This window comes from Phyllobates terribilis, unplaced genomic scaffold (assembly GCF_046119375.1).
Source record: "Phyllobates terribilis strain yellow unplaced genomic scaffold, ASM4611937v1 Scaffold_3210__1_contigs__length_86141, whole genome shotgun sequence".
Lineage (NCBI taxonomy): Eukaryota > Metazoa > Chordata > Amphibia > Anura > Dendrobatidae > Phyllobates > Phyllobates terribilis.
In genome coordinates, this window is record NW_027365964.1 from 46,819 (window position 1) to 66,536 (window position 19,718).

The window sequence follows — 19,718 nt, forward strand, 5'->3', positions numbered from 1 at the left end:
TATTTAGGTGAAAGCTCCAAAATGCTTGCCTAATATGTCTGTTTATCCAAAAGGAAGTAAAAAGGGAGAGCTAGAAAGATAGCATTTCATTACATTACATGGCAATGCAATGCACAGTTGCTGAAGTTGAACCAAAATGAGCTTGTAATCTGGCTTCTGCAACTTTGAACATGAAAAATCCAATGAGGAGAAGAAAAGCAAAGCCAAAGAGTCCATCCCAAAATCCGACAAACAAGCAAAATGAACAAAAAACATTGAATTCAATTCTTTCTGATTTTAGAAACTGCATTAAAGAAGGGGTGCACCGGTCCTGGAGATACTGCAATACCAGGTCAATGCGTGGAGTGGACAGAGCAAGTTCTTTTTCCATCTCCCTGTTCTAAAAATCCATTTAATATATGGTCCCCAGATAGGGGACGTATCAGATATTAAACTGATAAGAACAGATACTACACTTGATCTTAGCCAAAAGGCCGAGAAGCGATAACCAGAATTGGTTTCAAACTACGGAGCCACCCAAGGATCCTGAAAAGTCCATTTGTGGAGATGAGCTCCTGGACTCCCGTTAAGAAGACATGTTGTCAACCTCTAGATCCCTTACATGCCTGCACTTTTCGGCTTGCTGCTGCTGCAATCCACGCGTTTTAGATCTGCATAACTCCACCTCTTTAAACACAGCACCTTCACCCCCTGCTGTTCCCACCCGCCTCAACACCGTTGGAAGGGAGGAGAACCAATTAAGGCGGGGGGTGGGGTGGAACGAGCAGCTGTCTACCCTTAGCAGGAGGGCTGCTGATTACATACCTCTCCTGCTGCTGCTGCTGCTGCTGGCTGTCCAGCAGCAGACTGAAGGTGGCTGCTGCTGTGCACAGGTATATAAAGGCTCAGAGCCTATTATGACACGCGCAGCCAGCGTTCCATTGCCACATTCCGTCTACTGCAGGCGGGATACCTGGCTGGCTGAATGTCGCTGAGAAGCTCACAGAGACCGCCATAAGCAACAGTTTAACAGAATGCCACAGACTAATCAACCAAACTTTTTGGGTTGGGTTCTCTTTTATAGTCTGCAGGCATTAAATGAAAGAAGTCAGTGTTCCAGCAGAGGGAGACAACGTTTCAGAAAAGGCATTGTAGCAAACCAAAAAAGAAATTTTAAGCGCAGCAGAGTAACCAGCGCACATACCTGTTAGCTCAGGTGAGTTTAAAAGGCTGCTGTTGATAACAAGGGCATTTGCTAAATAGATGGTGTGTGTGCAACAATATACTGAAAGGTCAATTATATTGTGCAGCTTATCTCACCACCTGTAGTTATTTAGGTGAAAGCTCCAAAATGCTTGCCTAATATGTCTGTTTATCCAAAAGGAAGTAAAAAGGGAGAGCTAGAAAGATAGCATTTCATTACATTACATGGCAATGCAGTGCACAGTTGCTGAAGTTGAACCAAAATGAGCTTGTAATCTGGCTTCTGCAACTTTGAACATGAAAAATCCAATGAGGAGAAGAAAAGCAAAGCCAAAGAGTCGATCCCAAAATCCGACAAACAAGCAAAATGAACAAAAAACATTGAATTCAATTCTTTCTGATTTTAGAAACTGCATTAAAGAAGGGGTGCACCGGTCCTGGAGATACTGCAATACCAGGTCAATGCGTGGAGTGGACAGAGCAAGCTCTTTTTCCATCTCCCTGTTCTAAAAATCCATTTAATATATGGTCCCCAGATAGGGGACGTATCAGATATTAAACTGATAAGAACAGATACTACACTTGATCTTAGCCAAAAGGCCGAGAAGCGATAACCAGAATTGGTTTCAAACTACGGAGCCACCCAAGGATCCTGAAAAGTCCATTTGTGGAGATGAGCTCCTGGACTCCCGTTAAGAAGACATGTTGTCAACCTCTAGATCCCTTACATGCCTGCACTTTTCGGCTTGCTGCTGCTGCAATCCACGCGTTTTAGATCTGCATAACTCCACCTCTTTAAACACAGCACCTTCACCCCCTGCTGTTCCCACCCGCCTCAACACCGTTGGAAGGGAGGAGAACCAATTAAGGCGGGGGATGGGGTGGAACGAGCAGCTGTCTACCCTTAGCAGGAGGGCTGCTGATTACATACCTCTCCTGCTGCTGCTGCTGCTGCTGCTGGCTGTCCAGCAGCAGACTGAAGGTGGCTGCTGCTGTGCACAGGTATATAAAGGCTCAGAGCCTATTATGACACGCGCAGCCAGCGTTCCATTGCCACATTCCATCTACTGCAGGCAGGATACCTGGCTGGCTGAATGTCGCTGAGAAGCTCACAGAGACCGCCATAAGCAACAGTTTAACAGAATGCCACAGACTAATCAACCAAACTTTTTGGGTTGGGTTCTCTTTTATAGTCTGCAGGCATTAAATGAAAGAAGTCAGTGTTCCAGCAGAGGGAGACAACGTTTCAGAAAAGGCATTGTAGCAAACCAAAAAAGAAATTTTAAGCGCAGCAGAGTAACCAGCGCACATACCTGTTAGCTCAGGTGAGTTTAAAAGGCTGCTGTTGATAACAAGGGCATTTGCTAAATAGATGGTGTGTGTGCAACAATATACTGAAAGGTCAATTATATTGTGCAGCTTATCTCACCACCTGTAGTTATTTAGGTGAAAGCTCCAAAATGCTTGCCTAATATGTCTGTTTATCCAAAAGGAAGTAAAAATGGAGAGCTAGAAAGATAGCATTTCATTACATTACATGGCAATGCAATGCACAGTTGCTGAAGTTGAACCAAAATGAGCTTGTAATCTGGCTTCTGCAACTTTGAACATGAAAAATCCAATGAGGAGAAGAAAAGCAAAGCCAAAGAGTCCATCCCAAAATCCGACAAACAAGCAAAATGAACAAAAAACATTGAATTCAATTCTTTCTGATTTTAGAAACTGCATTAAAGAAGGGGTGCACCGGTCCTGGAGATACTGCAATACCAGGTCAATGCGTGGAGTGGACAGAGCAAGCTCTTTTTCCATCTCCCTGTTCTAAAAATCCATTTAATATATGGTCCCCAGATAGGGGACGTATCAGATATTAAACTGATAAGAACAGATACTACACTTGATCTTAGCCAAAAGGCCGAGAAGCGATAACCAGAATTGGTTTCAAACTACGGAGCCACCCAAGGATCCTGAAAAGTCCATTTGTGGAGATGAGCTCCTGGACTCCCGTTAAGAAGACATGTTGTCAACCTCTAGATCCCTTACATGCCTGCACTTTTCGGCTTGCTGCTGCTGCAATCCACGCGTTTTAGATCTGCATAACTCCACCTCTTTAAACACAGCACCTTCACCCCCTGCTGTTCCCACCCGCCTCAACACCGTTGGAAGGGAGGAGAACCAATTAAGGCGGGGGGTGGGGTGGAACGAGCAGCTGTCTACCCTTAGCAGGAGGGCTGCTGATTACATACCTCTCCTGCTGCTGCTGCTGCTGCTGGCTGTCCAGCAGCAGACTGAAGGTGGCTGCTGCTGTGCACAGGTATATAAAGGCTCAGAGCCTATTATGACACGCGCAGCCAGCGTTCCATTGCCACATTCCATCTACTGCAGGCAGGATACCTGGCTGGCTGAATGTCGCTGAGAAGCTCACAGAGACCGCCATAAGCAACAGTTTAACAGAATGCCACAGACTAATCAACCAAACTTTTTGGGTTGGGTTCTCTTTTATAGTCTGCAGGCATTAAATGAAAGAAGTCAGTGTTCCAGCAGAGGGAGACAACGTTTCAGAAAAGGCATTGTAGCAAACCAAAAAAGAAATTTTAAGCGCAGCAGAGTAACCAGCGCACATACCTGTTAGCTCAGGTGAGTTTAAAAGGCTGCTGTTGATAACAAGGGCATTTGCTAAATAGATGGTGTGTGTGCAGCAATATACTGAAAGGTCAATTATATTGTGCAGCTTATCTTACCACCTGTAGTTATTTAGGTGAAAGCTCCAAAATGCTTGCCTAATATGTCTGTTTATCCAAAAGGAAGTGAAAAGGGAGAGCTAGAAAGATAGCATTTCATTACATTACATGGCAATGCAATGCACAGTTGCTGAAGTTGAACCAAAATGAGCTTGTAATCTGGCTTCTGCAACTTTGAACATGAAAAATCCAATGAGGAGAAGAAAAGCAAAGCCAAAGAGTCCATCCCAAAATCCGACAAACAAGCAAAATGAACAAAAAACATTGAATTCAATTCTTTCTGATTTTAGAAACTGCATTAAAGAAGGGGTGCACCGGTCCTGGAGATACTGCAATACCAGGTCAATGCGTGGAGTGGACAGAGCAAGCTCTTTTTCCATCTCCCTGTTCTAAAAATCCATTTAATATATGGTCCCCAGATAGGGGACGTATCAGATATTAAACTGATAAGAACAGATACTACACTTGATCTTAGCCAAAAGGCCGAGAAGCGATAACCAGAATTGGTTTCAAACTACGGAGCCACCCAAGGATCCTGAAAAGTCCATTTGTGGAGATGAGCTCCTGGACTCCCGTTAAGAAGACATGTTGTCAAGCTCTAGGTCCCTTACATGCCTGCACTTTTCGGCTTGCTGCTGCTGCAATCCACGCGTTTTAGATCTGCATAACTCCACCTCTTTAAACACAGCACCTTCACCCCCTGCTGTTCCCACCCGCCTCAACACCGTTGGAAGGGAGGAGAACCAATTAAGGCGGGGGGTGGGGTGGAACGAGCAGCTGTCTACCCTTAGCAGGAGGGCTGCTGATTACATACCTCTCCTGCTGCTGCTGCTGCTGCTGCTGGCTGTCCAGCAGCAGACTGAAGGTGGCTGCTGCTGTGCACAGGTATATAAAGGCTCAGAGCCTATTATGACACGCGCAGCCAGCGTTCCATTGCCACATTCCATCTACTGCAGGCAGGATATTTGGCTGGCTGAATGTCGCTGAGAAGCTCACAGAGACCGCCATAAGCAACAGTTTAACAGAATGCCACAGACTAATCAACCAAACTTTTTGGGTTGGGTTCTCTTTTATAGTCTGCAGGCATTAAATGAAAGAAGTCAGTGTTCCAGCAGAGGGAGACAACGTTTCAGAAAAGGCATTGTAGCAAACCAAAAAAGAAATTTTAAGCGCAGCAGAGTAACCAGCGCACATACCTGTTAGCTCAGGTGAGTTTAAAAGGCTGCTGTTGATAACAAGGGCATTTGCTAAATAGATGGTGTGTGTGCAACAATATACTGAAAGGTCAATTATATTGTGCAGCTTATCTCACCACCTGTAGTTATTTAGGTGAAAGCTCCAAAATGCTTGCCTAATATGTCTGTTTATCCAAAAGGAAGTAAAAAGGGAGAGCTAGAAAGATAGCATTTCATTACATTACATGGCAATGCAATGCACAGTTGCTGAAGTTGAACCAAAATGAGCTTGTAATCTGGCTTCTGCAACTTTGAACATGAAAAATCCAATGAGGAGAAGAAAAGCAAAGCCAAAGAGTCCATCCCAAAATCCGACAAACAAGCAAAATGAACAAAAAACATTGAATTCAATTCTTTCTGATTTTAGAAACTGCATTAAAGAAGGGGTGCACCGGTCCTGGAGATACTGCAATACCAGGTCAATGCGTGGAGTGGACAGAGCAAGCTCTTTTTCCATCTCCCTGTTCTAAAAATCCATTTAATATATGGTCCCCAGATAGGGGACGTATCAGATATTAAACTGATAAGAACAGATACTACACTTGATCTTAGCCAAAAGGCCGAGAAGCGATAACCAGAATTGGTTTCAAACTACGGAGCCACCCAAGGATCCTGAAAAGTCCATTTGTGGAGATGAGCTCCTGGACTCCCGTTAAGAAGACATGTTGTCAACCTCTAGATCCCTTACATGCCTGCACTTTTCGGCTTGCTGCTGCTGCAATCCACGCGTTTTAGATCTGCATAACTCCACCTCTTTAAACACAGCACCTTCACCCCCTGCTGTTCCCACCCGCCTCAACACCGTTGGAAGGGAGGAGAACCAATTAAGGCGGGGGGTGGGGTGGAACGAGCAGCTGTCTACCCTTAGCAGGAGGGCTGCTGATTACATACCTCTCCTGCTGCTGCTGCTGCTGCTGGCTGTCCAGCAGCAGACTGAAGGTGGCTGCTGCTGTGCACAGGTATATAAAGGCTCAGAGCCTATTATGACACGCGCAGCCAGCGTTCCATTGCCACATTCCATCTACTGCAGGCAGGATACCTGGCTGGCTGAATGTCGCTGAGAAGCTCACAGAGACCGCCATAAGCAACAGTTTAACAGAATGCCACAGACTAATCAACCAAACTTTTTGGGTTGGGTTCTCTTTTATAGTCTGCAGGCATTAAATGAAAGAAGTCAGTGTTCCAGCAGAGGGAGACAACGTTTCAGAAAAGGCATTGTAGCAAACCAAAAAAGAAATTTTAAGCGCAGCAGAGTAACCAGCGCACATACCTGTTAGCTCAGGTGAGTTTAAAAGGCTGCTGTTGATAACAAGGGCATTTGCTTAATAGATGGTGTGTGTGCAACAATATACTGAAAGGTCAATTATATTGTGCAGCTTATCTCACCACCTGTAGTTATTTAGGTGAAAGCTCCAAAATGCTTGCCTAATATGTCTGTTTATCCAAAAGGAAGTAAAAAGGGAGAGCTAGAAAGATAGCATTTCATTACATTACATGGCAATGCAATGCACAGTTGCTGAAGTTGAACCAAAATGAGCTTGTAATCTGGCTTCTGCAACTTTGAACATGAAAAATCCAATGAGGAGAAGAAAAGCAAAGCCAAAGAGTCCATCCCAAAATCCGACAAACAAGCAAAATGAACAAAAAACATTGAATTCAATTCTTTCTGATTTTAGAAACTGCATTAAAGAAGGGGTGCACCGGTCCTGGAGATACTGCAATACCAGGTCAATGCGTGGAGTGGACAGAGCAAGCTCTTTTTCCATCTCCCTGTTCTAAAAATCCATTTAATATATGGTCCCCAGATAGGGGACGTATCAGATATTAAACTGATAAGAACAGATACTACACTTGATCTTAGCCAAAAGGCCGAGAAGCGATAACCAGAATTGGTTTCAAACTACGGAGCCACCCAAGGATCCTGAAAAGTCCATTTGTGGAGATGAGCTCCTGGACTCCCGTTAAGAAGACATGTTGTCAACCTCTAGATCCCTTATGACGCGCCCCTGGGCCTGCTGTGTCGTGCGGCATCGCGCGCACGGGGGCTTACCCGGAGCCGGATCAGATGGGGGTTGTAGTCTTCCGAGTGGCTGTGACCCGGTCCGTGCCCAGGGTGTCAAGCTCAGAGTATGTGGCAGTCCTACAGATGTTATAAAGTTCTTAATGTCGACTACGCCACCCGTTGTATTGCGGTCACTATGGCCGCCGCTGCAGCAGGGTCCGCTGAGGCTGATGGTGTTGGTGCAGCTTTTGGTAGTATAACCCCCAACGGGTGGGGTATAGCCTCAGGGTGTCAGGTGCAGAGGATGGGGGTTGTGGTGGTGCAGCATAGATGTTAAGTGAAGACAGAGTCGGGTTGTGCAGTTTAGGGTATTTACTCACTGCTGATGTTCCGGTCACTCCAGCTTCAAGTGACCACCCGAGCCGTGCTGCGTCCACCAGGTCCTGGATTCAGCAAACCCCCAAACAAGTCCGGAGCGTGACCCTGAGCTCTCCTTCTGTCCTTTCCTCTGGCCGTCCCCACTAGTGATCCACCTAGGTTCAGCTCCCTCGGGCCTTCTGTTGGGAGACCCTTGGCCTTGGGTTCCCTGACCCTCCACGTGGTATGCCTTCGGGGTGGATGTGGTGGGTGGCCATGGCAGACGCTGCCCACGGCCTCCGGTCTCTGGCTAGGGTGTGCTTTTGCCCCCACCAGTTTGGGATCCGGTACCCTATTGCCGACTCTTCACCCGGGGATTGAATTTGGGTTCTCAGAGTCCTTTCTTTTCCCCTCTCTGGGTCTTTCCTTCTCTGCTCCACTCTCTCTCTCTCTCTGGGGCTTTTCTCTGCAAAAGGCTGGCAGACTGACCCTGTTCTTAGTTGGTGCCCACCTTATATACACCCTCTATGTGTGAGCTCAGGCGACCAGCACCCAATGAGCTCCTATCTTTACCCAGGCTGCTCCCCCTATCTGCCCCTACACTACTTGGGATGTTCCACCCCCCTCCCACTCCAGCCAGGAACAGACTCGGTCGTACCTGCACATTTCTAAGTGGGAGTACCGTCGGTCTGCTCCTCGGAAATGGGATGTGTGTAGTGCATGCAGCCTACCGAGCTCAGGTCCACACTCCATCCTTACCCGGGAGTGGAATATCACACCTCTGGGTTGAGGTGCAATACCCCTGTAGCAGCCGAATCCTCAGGGTGCTACATTCCCCCCTGGTAAATCACAGCACGTCCTCGGGCTGTAAGACATAAACAACACCAAAACATACAAATTTTTTTTTCATATCAACAACATAGTAAAAACATATAAAATAACATACATTAGCAGCATCATAAAACTTTTCATATAAAACATTCTCGTCGCCTCTGGCTCCTCCTCCGGTCACTGTGCAACGTGTGACCGGGTACAGTGCGACAGTCTTTTCTTGAAAAATGGTTTTCCTATAAAACCGGTAGGGGGCGCTTTAGGAAGCGCAACTATATACAAAAGGGGTAGTGGCCGCTCTCAGTCCTCGGCCAGTGGGATTTAAGGGTTAAACGGGTAAACAGTTCACACTTGCTGGTCCCAACGGGGACTATATTAGCAACAGTTCACTGTGCCCCGACGGGCAACTATATACAGCTTGTACTCTGCTGTACTTAACGACGGCGTCCTCCTGCTCTTTCTTTATGGTTACCTTTGGCTTCAGACCCGTTCGGGCACGTATGCTGGGCAAACAGATCTTCTCCCAGATGCGGAACTTTAGGTTTTATGGGCGCGGTGGTGGTGGCGCCCGGGTTGCCCGGGCCTTGCGGCCAGGCCTGGGGTATCTGGAAGGTGAAGGGCACCGTAAGGACGGCGGCACCCTGGGCTACTTGGCCCTGCGACCAGGCCGGGGGCTCCGCGGAGGTAGGGGGCGCTGTTGGTATTGCGGCGCCCGGGGGTACTAGGCCTTGCGACCAGGCTGGTGGTACTTCCTGCTTGGTCACGCTCGGGGTCGAGGCGTGTGACGTCACAGGGGTCGCGGCTCCCGTTTGAGGCCTAGTCTGCGGCGGTGACGTTGCAGCGACGGGCACGGCAGGATAGACTTCGGGCTCTGCGACGGGGAGCTGGGGCAGGTACGCGGTTTCCCGGTTTGGGGTAGAGACGTCCCCTTTACCTGCCTCCTTTCGTTCGGCTCCCTTCTCGGCGCCGTCTCCGGCCTTCAGTCCTCCCGCGCCATCCTCAGAGGCGGTCTGTCTCCTCGTCTTGGGTGGCGTGCTCCGCTGACAGGTCTCGGTCTGCTGGGCCATCTCACGGCTCCACTCCGCCAACGTCTCTCGCTGCACCCGGGCCATCCTCCTTGCGAGGCCCTCCAGAGCGGTCTGTGCACACTCCCGGTCTCGGGGGAGCTGTGCTAGGACCTCCACTAGGCCTAGTGGGGTCGTTGTTGCCAGCAGGCTCCTGACCAACGGGTCGGTGCTGCTCTGCTCTCCTTCCGTTGTCTCCAGCAGGCTCCTGGCCAGCGGGCCGGTGCTGCTCTGCTCTCCCTCCTCTGTTTCTAGCAGGCTCCTGGCCAACGGGCCGGTGCTGCTCTGCTTTCTCGCCATCTCCGGGTAAGCTCCTCCGAAACTCTTCTCCAGGCTTCTTGCCTCCGGGTGCGCTCGCTCCAGACTGCTCCAGGCGACACCCATCTTTGTTCTCTCCTTCTCAGTCCTCCCACTTCGAGGGCGGTCCCGGGGCCACTTGGTGATTGTCAGCTCCAGGGGCAGTTCTTTCACGCTGACAGACACCTCTAGCATCACAGTCTCTGTTGGTGGGGGCGGTTTCCACTTTTGGCGCCATTTTCGGTCCTGGCCCACGATGGGAGGCGGCCTCTTGCCATCCTCTGGCACGCCCATAATGGCGTCCGCTCTTCCAAGGCGTGAAACCTTTGGAAATGGCGGGAATCATCTCCCAGTGGCGGGAAACTCTGCAGATGGCGGGAAAAAGCTGTTAATGGCGGACAACCGGCGGGAATCGATCTGTGATGGAGTACGATGGCGGGGACTCTCCGGAACCGGCAGGAGACTTCTTTTTGAGGTAAACTTGTTCTTTTCTTCAGGCACGCAGTACCCGGTTGTTGTGGGCACGTAATCCTGCCGACTACGCCAAAGTTGACGCGCCCCTGGGCCTGCTGTGTCGTGCGGCATCGCGCGCACGGGGGCTTACCCGGAGCCGGATCAGATGGGGGTTGTAGTCTTCCGAGTGGCTGTGACCCGGTCCGTGCCCAGGGTGTCAAGCTCAGAGTATGTGGCAGTCCTACAGATGTTATAAAGTTCTTAATGTCGACTACGCCACCCGTTGTATTGCGGTCACTATGGCCGCCGCTGCAGCAGGGTCTGCTGAGGCTGATGGTGTTGGTGCAGCTTTTGGTAGTATAACCCCCAACGGGTGGGGTATAGCCTCAGGGGGTCAGGTGCAGAGGATGGGGGTTGTGGTGGTGCAGCATAGATGTTAAGTGAAGACAGAGTCGGGTTGTGCAGTTTAGGGTATTTACTCACTGCTGATGTTCCGGTCACTCCAGCTTCAAGTGACCACCCGAGCCGTGCTGCAACTTTGAACATGAAAAATCCAATGAGGAGAAGAAAAGCAAAGCCAAAGAGTCCATCCCAAAATCCGACAAACAAGCAAAATGAACAAAAAACATTGAATTCAATTCTTTCTGATTTTAGAAACTGCATTAAAGAAGGGGTGCACCGGTCCTGGAGATACTGCAATACCAGGTCAATGCGTGGAGTGGACAGAGCAAGCTCTTTTTCCATCTCCCTGTTCTAAAAATCCATTTAATATATGGTCCCCAGATAGGGGACGTATCAGATATTAAACTGATAAGAACAGATCAGGTTTCAACATATTTTATTAAGTGCGTAAAAGATGGTTTACAATCAAAAACAACAACACAAACAGTACATTATTAAAACACAGAATTCCACCCATAAAAACCCCATATACGATTAGCATCCCTCCTCCCAATACATTTGACATCCCTCAAGTAATAAATATACATCTGGCTAAAAGCAATTTTAAGACAATCCTTCACAGAAATAGCATCAAGTTTAAAAAGTAAGATATTGCGTGCCTTCCAAAGGGCATCTTTAAAACAGTTAATCATACACCAACATATACAATACTGTTGAGGGGTCGGACATTTAAAAAGGCCATATAAAACATATTCATGGTTAAAATCTCTTAAACCGCAAGTCCATTTTAAAAGAATCCCAACTTTGTGCCAAAGTTCCTGTGCAAATGGGCAATTCCACATAAGGTGCAAGGTGGTTTCGTCATTAACACATGAGTCTCTGGGGCATTTGGCTCTGGCCACCAGGCCTCTCCTGTGTTGAAACTCTCTGGTGGGGAGGCACTGGTGGACCACCATCCATGCGATGTCCTTATGTCCATTTGCTAAGAATTTCCCGAAGACATTCTTCCAAACTTGCTTCGATCTCTCTTCTGAGAAATTTACTATGGGGGTCACATCTTCATTCCTCCTCAGAAAAGATAAAAGCTTCTTGCGGTCTTTAAAAATGTCCATATTAAAATCACCAAGGCTATAAAATCGAACAGTCTTTTCTAAGGTTGCTTGGTGTTTGGGGGGGCATAGTAAAACAGGGGAATTCAACGACAACTTAAACCATCTTTTAAAAATCATCCCACAAGTATATTTTAAAAAATAAGTTAGCGCACTATTACCATTAAAATGTTTGAAACAAAAGCAGAAATAATTTAAATACAAATAAATATGTAAGTCGGGGACATCCCTTCCGCCGTTCATTTTATTCTTCCTCATTATTTCTCGCCTTAATTTTTCCATTTTGGAGTTCCATAAAAACATAATGATCATCCTAGTCATTTTTTTAATTAAAACATCAGAGGGGGGGTACACCATAGCTATATACAGTATGAGGGGTAACAACACTGATTTTATAATTAAAATTTTCCCCTCCATTGTTAGGGACCTCAAACCCCAAAATGATATTTTCTTTGACATTTTTTCTAGGACATTCTCCCAGCTTTGAGTTCCCACATTCTCCTCGTTAAAAACAACTCCAAGAATTTTTACATTGTCTCGTTTTATAGTGAGCTGCGGGAGTTGGGCCGTGTCCCAGGATCCCAAAGTCAGACATTCAGATTTATTTAAATTAAGTTTAAAACCGGATGCCTGGGAAAAAAAATCAATGCGCAACACCGCCCTCCGGAGGGAAGTAGGGTCCACGCACACAACCGTCACGTCATCCATGTAGCCAAAGACTCTCACATCACTGCCACCTCCGCCAGGAACAGGAACCCCTCTAATCACTTTGTCTTTCCTTATTGCGCTCAGCAGGGGCTCCATGGCGCAGATGAACAGGATGGGTGACAAGGGGCATCCCTGCTTCACTCCGGACTCAAGGGGAACTCCATCTGTTAAAAAGCCATTAAGAGAAATTTGACTAAAACAATTTTTATATAAAATCTTAATACAATTTAAAAGCATATTAGGGATACCCATTCTTTTTAAAACTCTAAAAAGAAATCTATGAGAGACTCTATCGAAAGCTTTTTCAAAATCTAGGGCTAAAAGAGCTACATTTTGACCCCGGTCTCTGGAATACCAAATTACATCCCTTAATACGTTTAAAACCTCTGAAATACTTCTGCCTGGTACACTACAAACCTGCTCAGGCTGGATTAGTTTGGCAATGACACTCCTGAGCCGGTCTGCAACCACCTTAGCAAGTACCTTGTAATCAACATTTAGGAGAGTTATGGGTCTCCAATTCGCTAGAGCACTGCGGTCACCTTTTTTATATATCAAAGACACCACTCCTCTCCTCCACGAAAATGGCAACTGTTCACAAATAAAAACTTCTTTAAAAAGCATAAAAAGGTCCTCTTTTAAAATGTCCCAAAAAGTAAGGTAAAATTCTACAGGTAGTCCGTCACACCCAGGTGCTTTACCCTTAGAGAAACTTTTAAAAACATAAAATAATTCCTCTAAAACAATATCGCGTTCTAAAAACTCCTGGTCTGTAAAATTTAACTTAAAATCGAGATCATTAAGAGCATCAGATAAAAAGGACTCATCTATACACTTTTTACTAAAAAGATGCTTATAAAAGTTAAAAGTAGCATTCAACATTCGCTGCATAGATGTTTCACCCTCTAGATTTGTGATCACTTCTCTTTTATCCATGACTTTTTTGAAGAAGAAGCGAGAGCACTTCTCCCCCTCCTCCAAGTGCTGCACTCTAGAGTTAAAAATAATCTCTTTCCCCTTTGTGTCTATGCAGTTCTGAATTTCAGTTTTTAGGCTAGCAATATCATCTCCCACCTCCACCCCTAGCTCTTTGAATTTAAAAAGTGTTTGTAGTTTGGTGTTAAGATCACTAAAACATCTTTTTTTCTCTCTAGCTTTACGTCTCCCTGCTTTTATAAAAAACATTCTGACTTTTTTTTTCAAATTTTCCCACCAGGTTACCATAGGGGCATCAGAAGGTTTTTGTCGCCGCCAGGCTTGATAGGCTTTACCAAAGTCTTGTCGAATCAGAGGGTCCTCCAGCAGGTAAGTACTTAGACGCCAGAGGCCCCTGTTGACCCTCTGTTCATCCCGATATTCTAGGTGCACCTCCAAGCCCTTATGGTCAGAAAATATATTTGATGTTAAAACACATTTTACAGGGTTAAAATCATCTGATAGGAAAATAAAATCGATCCTGGAGGACACCCCTCTTCCGGACCACGTATAACCAGGGTCCGTCGGCAGGAGTGACCTCCACGCATCGCATAATTTAAAATCAGTTATAAAATCTTTCAATAGATGACATGACTTATCCAATTTGCGTAAAGGGTCACCCCCCGCTCGTTGTTCACTAGCACAAAGACAATTAAAATCACCCCCTACGATCAGGGGAGATGACCCTGTACAGTACAATGGCAATATCCCAAATAAATTAATTCTCTCTTGCTTATCAGGGGGAGCATAAATATTCATTACACGTAGGGTAAAACCATTAAATTTAAAATGCACTAAAACCACTCTGCCTGGTACTATTTCTGTGACAGCATTTATAGTAATATTTCTCCCACGACAGAGGAAGCCCACCCCCGCTGACTTGTTGTCATTGGAGCCAGACCAGATGGAGGGCCCCAGTCTCCAATCTGTCTTGATGTCATTATAATTTAGTGCATGTTGTATCCCGCATTCCTGTAATAAACAAATGTCAAAGTCAGCAGTTTCTAAATACTTGAATAGAGCAGCCCTACGAACTGGGCTCTTTAATGACCTCACATTCAGTGAGACAAGTCTTAATGTGGGCATTCATAGGTCAGGGTGGTGGATCTTCCATGAGGACACCTGACTCAAAGCCCTGTATGTCAAATTGCTCCAGGACATCCGGGCTAGAGGACCCAAACGACTCGATATTCTGTGAGCCGGCGGTTGCCCCCTCGTAGGTCACGGTTCCCAGCCACATTCCAGGAGACGCTGGGGCTTCTACATTCCGTCTCTTTTTCGGGGCAGACTCCACTAGGTCACTGGTGCAGTCCTCCTCTTCCTCCACCTCCTCCAGGGGGGGAGACTGGTCCATCAGGATAAGATCACCAACACAGATTTCCTGATGTTCGCCACCTAGAAGCAAAGCCCCCTCATCTGGCTGGCTAATCGCCCTGGAAGATCCTGAGGCCATCGCTGCGTGGTCCCCAGTAGCCAACCGCACAGGGGCACCACCCTCCAGCCCAACAGGATCGGTATCGGGAACCATCGACACGGAGGATACCCTCCCAGAAGGAGGACCCCTCCGCTCCGGTCCATGCGAGGTCCGCCCATCGTTAAGGGACTTCGATGCAGGGGCCGCCCCAGAGGGGCCTCCGGCTCCCTGCTCCATCCCAGCCTTCTCGCCCTTCGAACCGCCCTCCGACGCCGGCCCGCCAGTGAAGACCGGTGGGCGCATTGGCTCAGCTGCAGAAGATGCAGCTTCTGCGTAGGTCCTGGTCCTGGTCCTGTTGGGGCATCCTCGGAACATGTGCCCCGCCTCACCACAAAGATTGCATTTCCTCCCAGCGGGACAGTCCTTCATTAAATGTCCGTAACAGCTGCAATTATTGCAGCGGTCTACTTTCCTGCCCGTGCAGGACGTTTGGGTATGACCCATTTGTCCACAGTTCCTGCAACATACCGGCATTCCAGGGTAAAATAAGTAGCCTCTGCTCTTACCGATCACAAATGTTGAGGGAGGGTGTAGCATTCCTCCCACTCCGCTTGGGTCCCTCTTTAGATGGGCCATGCACCTCCTCTTGCCGCACCAGAAGCCTACCGCGTTCTTCACAGTGCCCAGGTATCTCAGATCGTCACAATAACGGATAAGGTAGGTCGAGATGTCTGCAGCTTCCACAAAGGGGTTCGGGAAATGCACCACGATAGGGATCTCGTCATAGGCATACAAGAGACAAAAGGTTAGTCCATCCAATTCATCTAAGTAGTTTTTCTCATTTACCTTTTGTACGAGTTGGTGACAGCATCCCTGGCTCTTGAAGGTGATGGTGTAAGTCCCCTTGTACTCATTGTCCTGGAAGCAGAATATGTCTTCCCGCCGAAACTCCAGAACTCCAAGCAGAATCCTATGGCAGATGTAGTCCAAATTCTTCTCCGTCCTCGATCCTGCTCCAACTTCAATCCTCACGGTGTTCCGCATCCGGGCATCACCCGATGAATATGTGAGCGTTGCCGGCATCCTTCACTCAGGAACGTACCGACTCTTCTCTCTGAAAGGCGCAAGCCTTCATGGGATCCCTTCCCGTTGCTCCCGGACTAATCCTTCCTCCCAATAGCAGCAGGGGGGTTAAGTCCCTCCGAAGAGGAACGATCCCCCCAGGCCGAGAGAAAGGGTACCAAGAGCACCTCACAGGCAAGACCACACAGGTAAACCTGATAGATCGTGCCAAAAGGCCGAGAAGCGATAACCAGAATTGGTTTCAAACTACGGAGCCACCCAAGGATCCTGAAAAGTCCATTTGTGGAGATGAGCTCCTGGACTCCCGTTAAGAAGACATGTTGTCAACCTCTAGATCCCTTACATGCCTGCACTTTTCGGCTTGATGCTGCTGCAATCCACGCGTTTTAGATCTGCATAACTCCACCTCTTTAAACACAGCACCTTCACCCCCTGCTGTTCCCACCCGCCTCAACACCGTTGGAAGGGAGGAGAACCAATTAAGGCGGGGGGTGGGGTGGAACGAGCAGCTGTCTACCCTTAGCAGGAGGGCTGCTGATTACATACCTCTCCTGCTGCTGCTGCTGCTGCTGGCTGTCCAGCAGCAGACTGAAGGTGGCTGCTGCTGTGCACAGGTATATAAAGGCTCAGAGCCTATTATGACACGCGCAGCCAGCGTTCCATTGCCACATTCCATCTACTGCAGGCAGGATACCTGGCTGGCTGAATGTCGCTGAGAAGCTCACAGAGACCGCCATAAGCAACAGTTTAACAGAATGCCACAGACTAATCAACCAAACTTTTTGGGTTGGGTTCTCTTTTATAGTCTGCAGGCATTAAATGAAAGAAGTCAGTGTTCCAGCAGAGGGAGACAACGTTTCAGAAAAGGCATTGTAGCAAACCAAAAAAGAAATTTTAAGCGCAGCAGAGTAACCAGCGCACATACCTGTTAGCTCAGGTGAGTTTAAAAGGCTGCTGTTGATAACAAGGGCATTTGCTAAATAGATGGTGTGTGTGCAACAATATACTGAAAGGTCAATTATATTGTGCAGCTTATCTCACCACCTGTAGTTATTTAGGTGAAAGCTCCAAAATGCTTGCCTAATATGTCTGTTTATCCAAAAGGAAGTAAAAAGGGAGAGCTAGAAAGATAGCATTTCATTACATTACATGGCAATGCAATGCACAGTTGCTGAAGTTGAACCAAAATGAGCTTGTAATCTGGCTTCTGCAACTTTGAACATGAAAAATCCAATGAGGAGAAGAAAAGCAAAGCCAAAGAGTCCATCCCAAAATCCGACAAACAAGCAAAATGAACAAAAAACATTGAATTCAATTCTTTCTGATTTTAGAAACTGCATTAAAGAAGGGGTGCACCGGTCCTGGAGATACTGCAATACCAGGTCAATGCGTGGAGTGGACAGAGCAAGCTCTTTTTCCATCTCCCTGTTCTAAAAATCCATTTAATATATGGTCCCCAGATAGGGGACGTATCAGATATTAAACTGATAAGAACAGATACTACACTTGATCTTAGCCAAAAGGCCGAGAAGCGATAACCAGAATTGGTTTCAAACTACGGAGCCACCCAAGGATCCTGAAAAGTCCATTTGTGGAGATGAGCTCCTGGACTCCCGTTAAGAAGACATGTTGTCAACCTCTAGATCCCTTACATGCCTGCACTTTTTGGCTTGCTGCTGCTGCAATCCACGCGTTTTAGATCTGCATAACTCCACCTCTTTAAACACAGCACCTTCACCCCCTGCTGTTCCCACCCGCCTCAACACCGTTGGAAGGGAGGAGAACCAATTAAGGCGGGGGGTGGGGTGGAACGAGCAGCTGTCTACCCTTAGCAGGAGGGCTGCTGATTACATACCTCTCCTGCTGCTGCTGCTGCTGGCTGTCCAGCAGCAGACTGAAGGTGGCTGCTGCTGTGCACAGGTATATAAAGGCTCAGAGCCTATTATGACACGCGCAGCCAGCGTTCCATTGCCACATTCCATCTACTGCAGGCAGGATACCTGGCTGGCTGAATGTCGCTGAGAAGCTCACAGAGACCGCCATAAGCAACAGTTTAACAGAATGCCACAGACTAATCAACCAAACTTTTTGGGTTGGGTTCTCTTTTATAGTCTGCAGGCATTAAATGAAAGAAGTCAGTGTTCCAGCAGAGGGAGACAACGTTTCAGAAAAGGCATTGTAGCAAACCAAAAAAGAAATTTTAAGCGCAGCAGAGTAACCAGCGCACATACCTGTTAGCTCAGGTGAGTTTAAAAGGCTGCTGTTGATAACAAGGGCATTTGCTAAATAGATGGTGTGTGTGCAACAATATACTGAAAGGTCAATTATATTGTGCAGCTTATCTCACCACCTGTAGTTATTTAGGTGAAAGCTCCAAAATGCTTGCCTAATATGTCTGTTTATCCAAAAGGAAGTAAAAAGGGAGAGCTAGAAAGATAGCATTTCATTACATTACATGGCAATGCAATGCACAGTTGCTGAAGTTGAACCAAAATGAGCTTGTAATCTGGCTTCTGCAACTTTGAACATGAAAAATCCAATGAGGAGAAGAAAAGCAAAGCCAAAGAGTCCATCCCAAAATCCGACAAACAAGCAAAATGAACAAAAAACATTGAATTCAATTCTTTCTGATTTTAGAAACTGCATTAAAGAAGGGGTGCACCGGTCCTGGAGATACTGCAATACCAGGTCAATGCATGGAGTGGACAGAGCAAGCTCTTTTTCCATCTCCCTGTTCTAAAAATCCATTTAATATATGGTCCCCAGATAGGGGACGTATCAGATATTAAACTGATAAGAACAGATACTACACTTGATCTTAGCCAAAAGGCCGAGAAGCGATAACCAGAATTGGTTTCAAACTACGGAGCCACCCAAGGATCCTGAAAAGTCCATTTGTGGAGATGAGCTCCTGGACTCCCGTTAAGAAGACATGTTGTCAACCTCTAGATCCCTTACATGCCTGCACTTTTCGGCTTGCTGCTGCTGCAATCCACGCGTTTTAGATCTGCATAACTCCACCTCTTTAAACACAGCACCTTCACCCCCTGCTGTTCCCACCCGCCTCAACACCGTTGGAAGGGAGGAGAACCAATTAAGGCGGGGGGTGGGGTGGAACGAGCAGCTGTCTACCCTTAGCAGGAGGGCTGCTGATTACATACCTCTCCTGCTGCTGCTGCTGCTGCTGGCTGTCCAGCAGCAGACTGAAGGTGGCTGCTGCTGTGCACAGGTATATAAAGGCTCAGAGCCTATTATGACACGCGCAGCCAGCGTTCCATTGCCACATTCCATCTACTGCAGGCAGGATACCTGGCTGGCTGAATGTCGCTGAGAAGCTCACAGAGACCGCCATAAGCAACAGTTTAACAGAATGCCACAGACTAATCAACCAAACTTTTTGGGTTGGGTTCTCTTTTATAGTCTGCAGGCATTAAATGAAAGAAGTCAGTGTTCCAGCAGAGGGAGACAACGTTTCAGAAAAGGCATTGTAGCAAACCAAAAAAGAAATTTTAAGCGCAGCAGAGTAACCAGCGCACATACCTGTTAGCTCAGGTGAGTTTAAAAGGCTGCTGTTGATAACAAGGGCATTTGCTAAATAGATGGTGTGTGTGCAACAATATACTGAAAGGTCAATTATATTGTGCAGCTTATCTCACCACCTGTAGTTATTTAGGTGAAAGCTCCAAAATGCTTGCCTAATATGTCTGTTTATCCAAAAGGAAGTAAAAAGGGAGAGCTAGAAAGATAGCATTTCATTACATTACATGGCAATGCAATGCACAGTTGCTGAAGTTGAACCAAAATGAGCTTGTAATCTGGCTTCTGCAACTTTGAACATGAAAAATCCAATGAGGAGAAGAAAAGCAAA

At 47.0% G+C, this 19,718-nt stretch overlaps 9 non-coding genes across 9 annotated transcripts; all 9 read right to left on the reverse strand.

The window, feature by feature from the left end:
* Nucleotides 1–294: 294 nt before the first annotated feature.
* On the reverse strand, nt 295–485 carry LOC141247654 (U2 spliceosomal RNA). The gene has a single exon (XR_012311080.1). It is a non-coding gene; the product is annotated as a U2 spliceosomal RNA (small nuclear RNA).
* Nucleotides 486–1,603: 1,118 nt separating this feature from the next.
* Nucleotides 1,604–1,794, reverse strand: LOC141247632 (U2 spliceosomal RNA). The gene has a single exon (XR_012311058.1). It is a non-coding gene; the product is annotated as a U2 spliceosomal RNA (small nuclear RNA).
* Nucleotides 1,795–2,915: 1,121 nt separating this feature from the next.
* Nucleotides 2,916–3,106, reverse strand: LOC141247633 (U2 spliceosomal RNA). Its single transcript, XR_012311059.1, has one exon. It is a non-coding gene; the product is annotated as a U2 spliceosomal RNA (small nuclear RNA).
* Nucleotides 3,107–4,224: 1,118 nt separating this feature from the next.
* LOC141247634 (U2 spliceosomal RNA) lies at nt 4,225–4,415 on the reverse strand. Its single transcript, XR_012311060.1, has one exon. It is a non-coding gene; the product is annotated as a U2 spliceosomal RNA (small nuclear RNA).
* A 1,121-nt stretch (nt 4,416–5,536) lies between these two features.
* Nucleotides 5,537–5,727, reverse strand: LOC141247635 (U2 spliceosomal RNA). Its single transcript, XR_012311061.1, has one exon. It is a non-coding gene; the product is annotated as a U2 spliceosomal RNA (small nuclear RNA).
* Nucleotides 5,728–6,845: 1,118 nt separating this feature from the next.
* Nucleotides 6,846–7,036, reverse strand: LOC141247636 (U2 spliceosomal RNA). The gene has a single exon (XR_012311062.1). It is a non-coding gene; the product is annotated as a U2 spliceosomal RNA (small nuclear RNA).
* Nucleotides 7,037–10,827: 3,791 nt separating this feature from the next.
* On the reverse strand, nt 10,828–11,017 carry LOC141247660 (U2 spliceosomal RNA). The gene has a single exon (XR_012311085.1). It is a non-coding gene; the product is annotated as a U2 spliceosomal RNA (small nuclear RNA).
* Nucleotides 11,018–17,195: 6,178 nt separating this feature from the next.
* LOC141247637 (U2 spliceosomal RNA) lies at nt 17,196–17,386 on the reverse strand. Its single transcript, XR_012311063.1, has one exon. It is a non-coding gene; the product is annotated as a U2 spliceosomal RNA (small nuclear RNA).
* A 1,115-nt stretch (nt 17,387–18,501) lies between these two features.
* Nucleotides 18,502–18,692, reverse strand: LOC141247643 (U2 spliceosomal RNA). Its single transcript, XR_012311069.1, has one exon. It is a non-coding gene; the product is annotated as a U2 spliceosomal RNA (small nuclear RNA).
* Nucleotides 18,693–19,718: the final 1,026 nt, after the last annotated feature.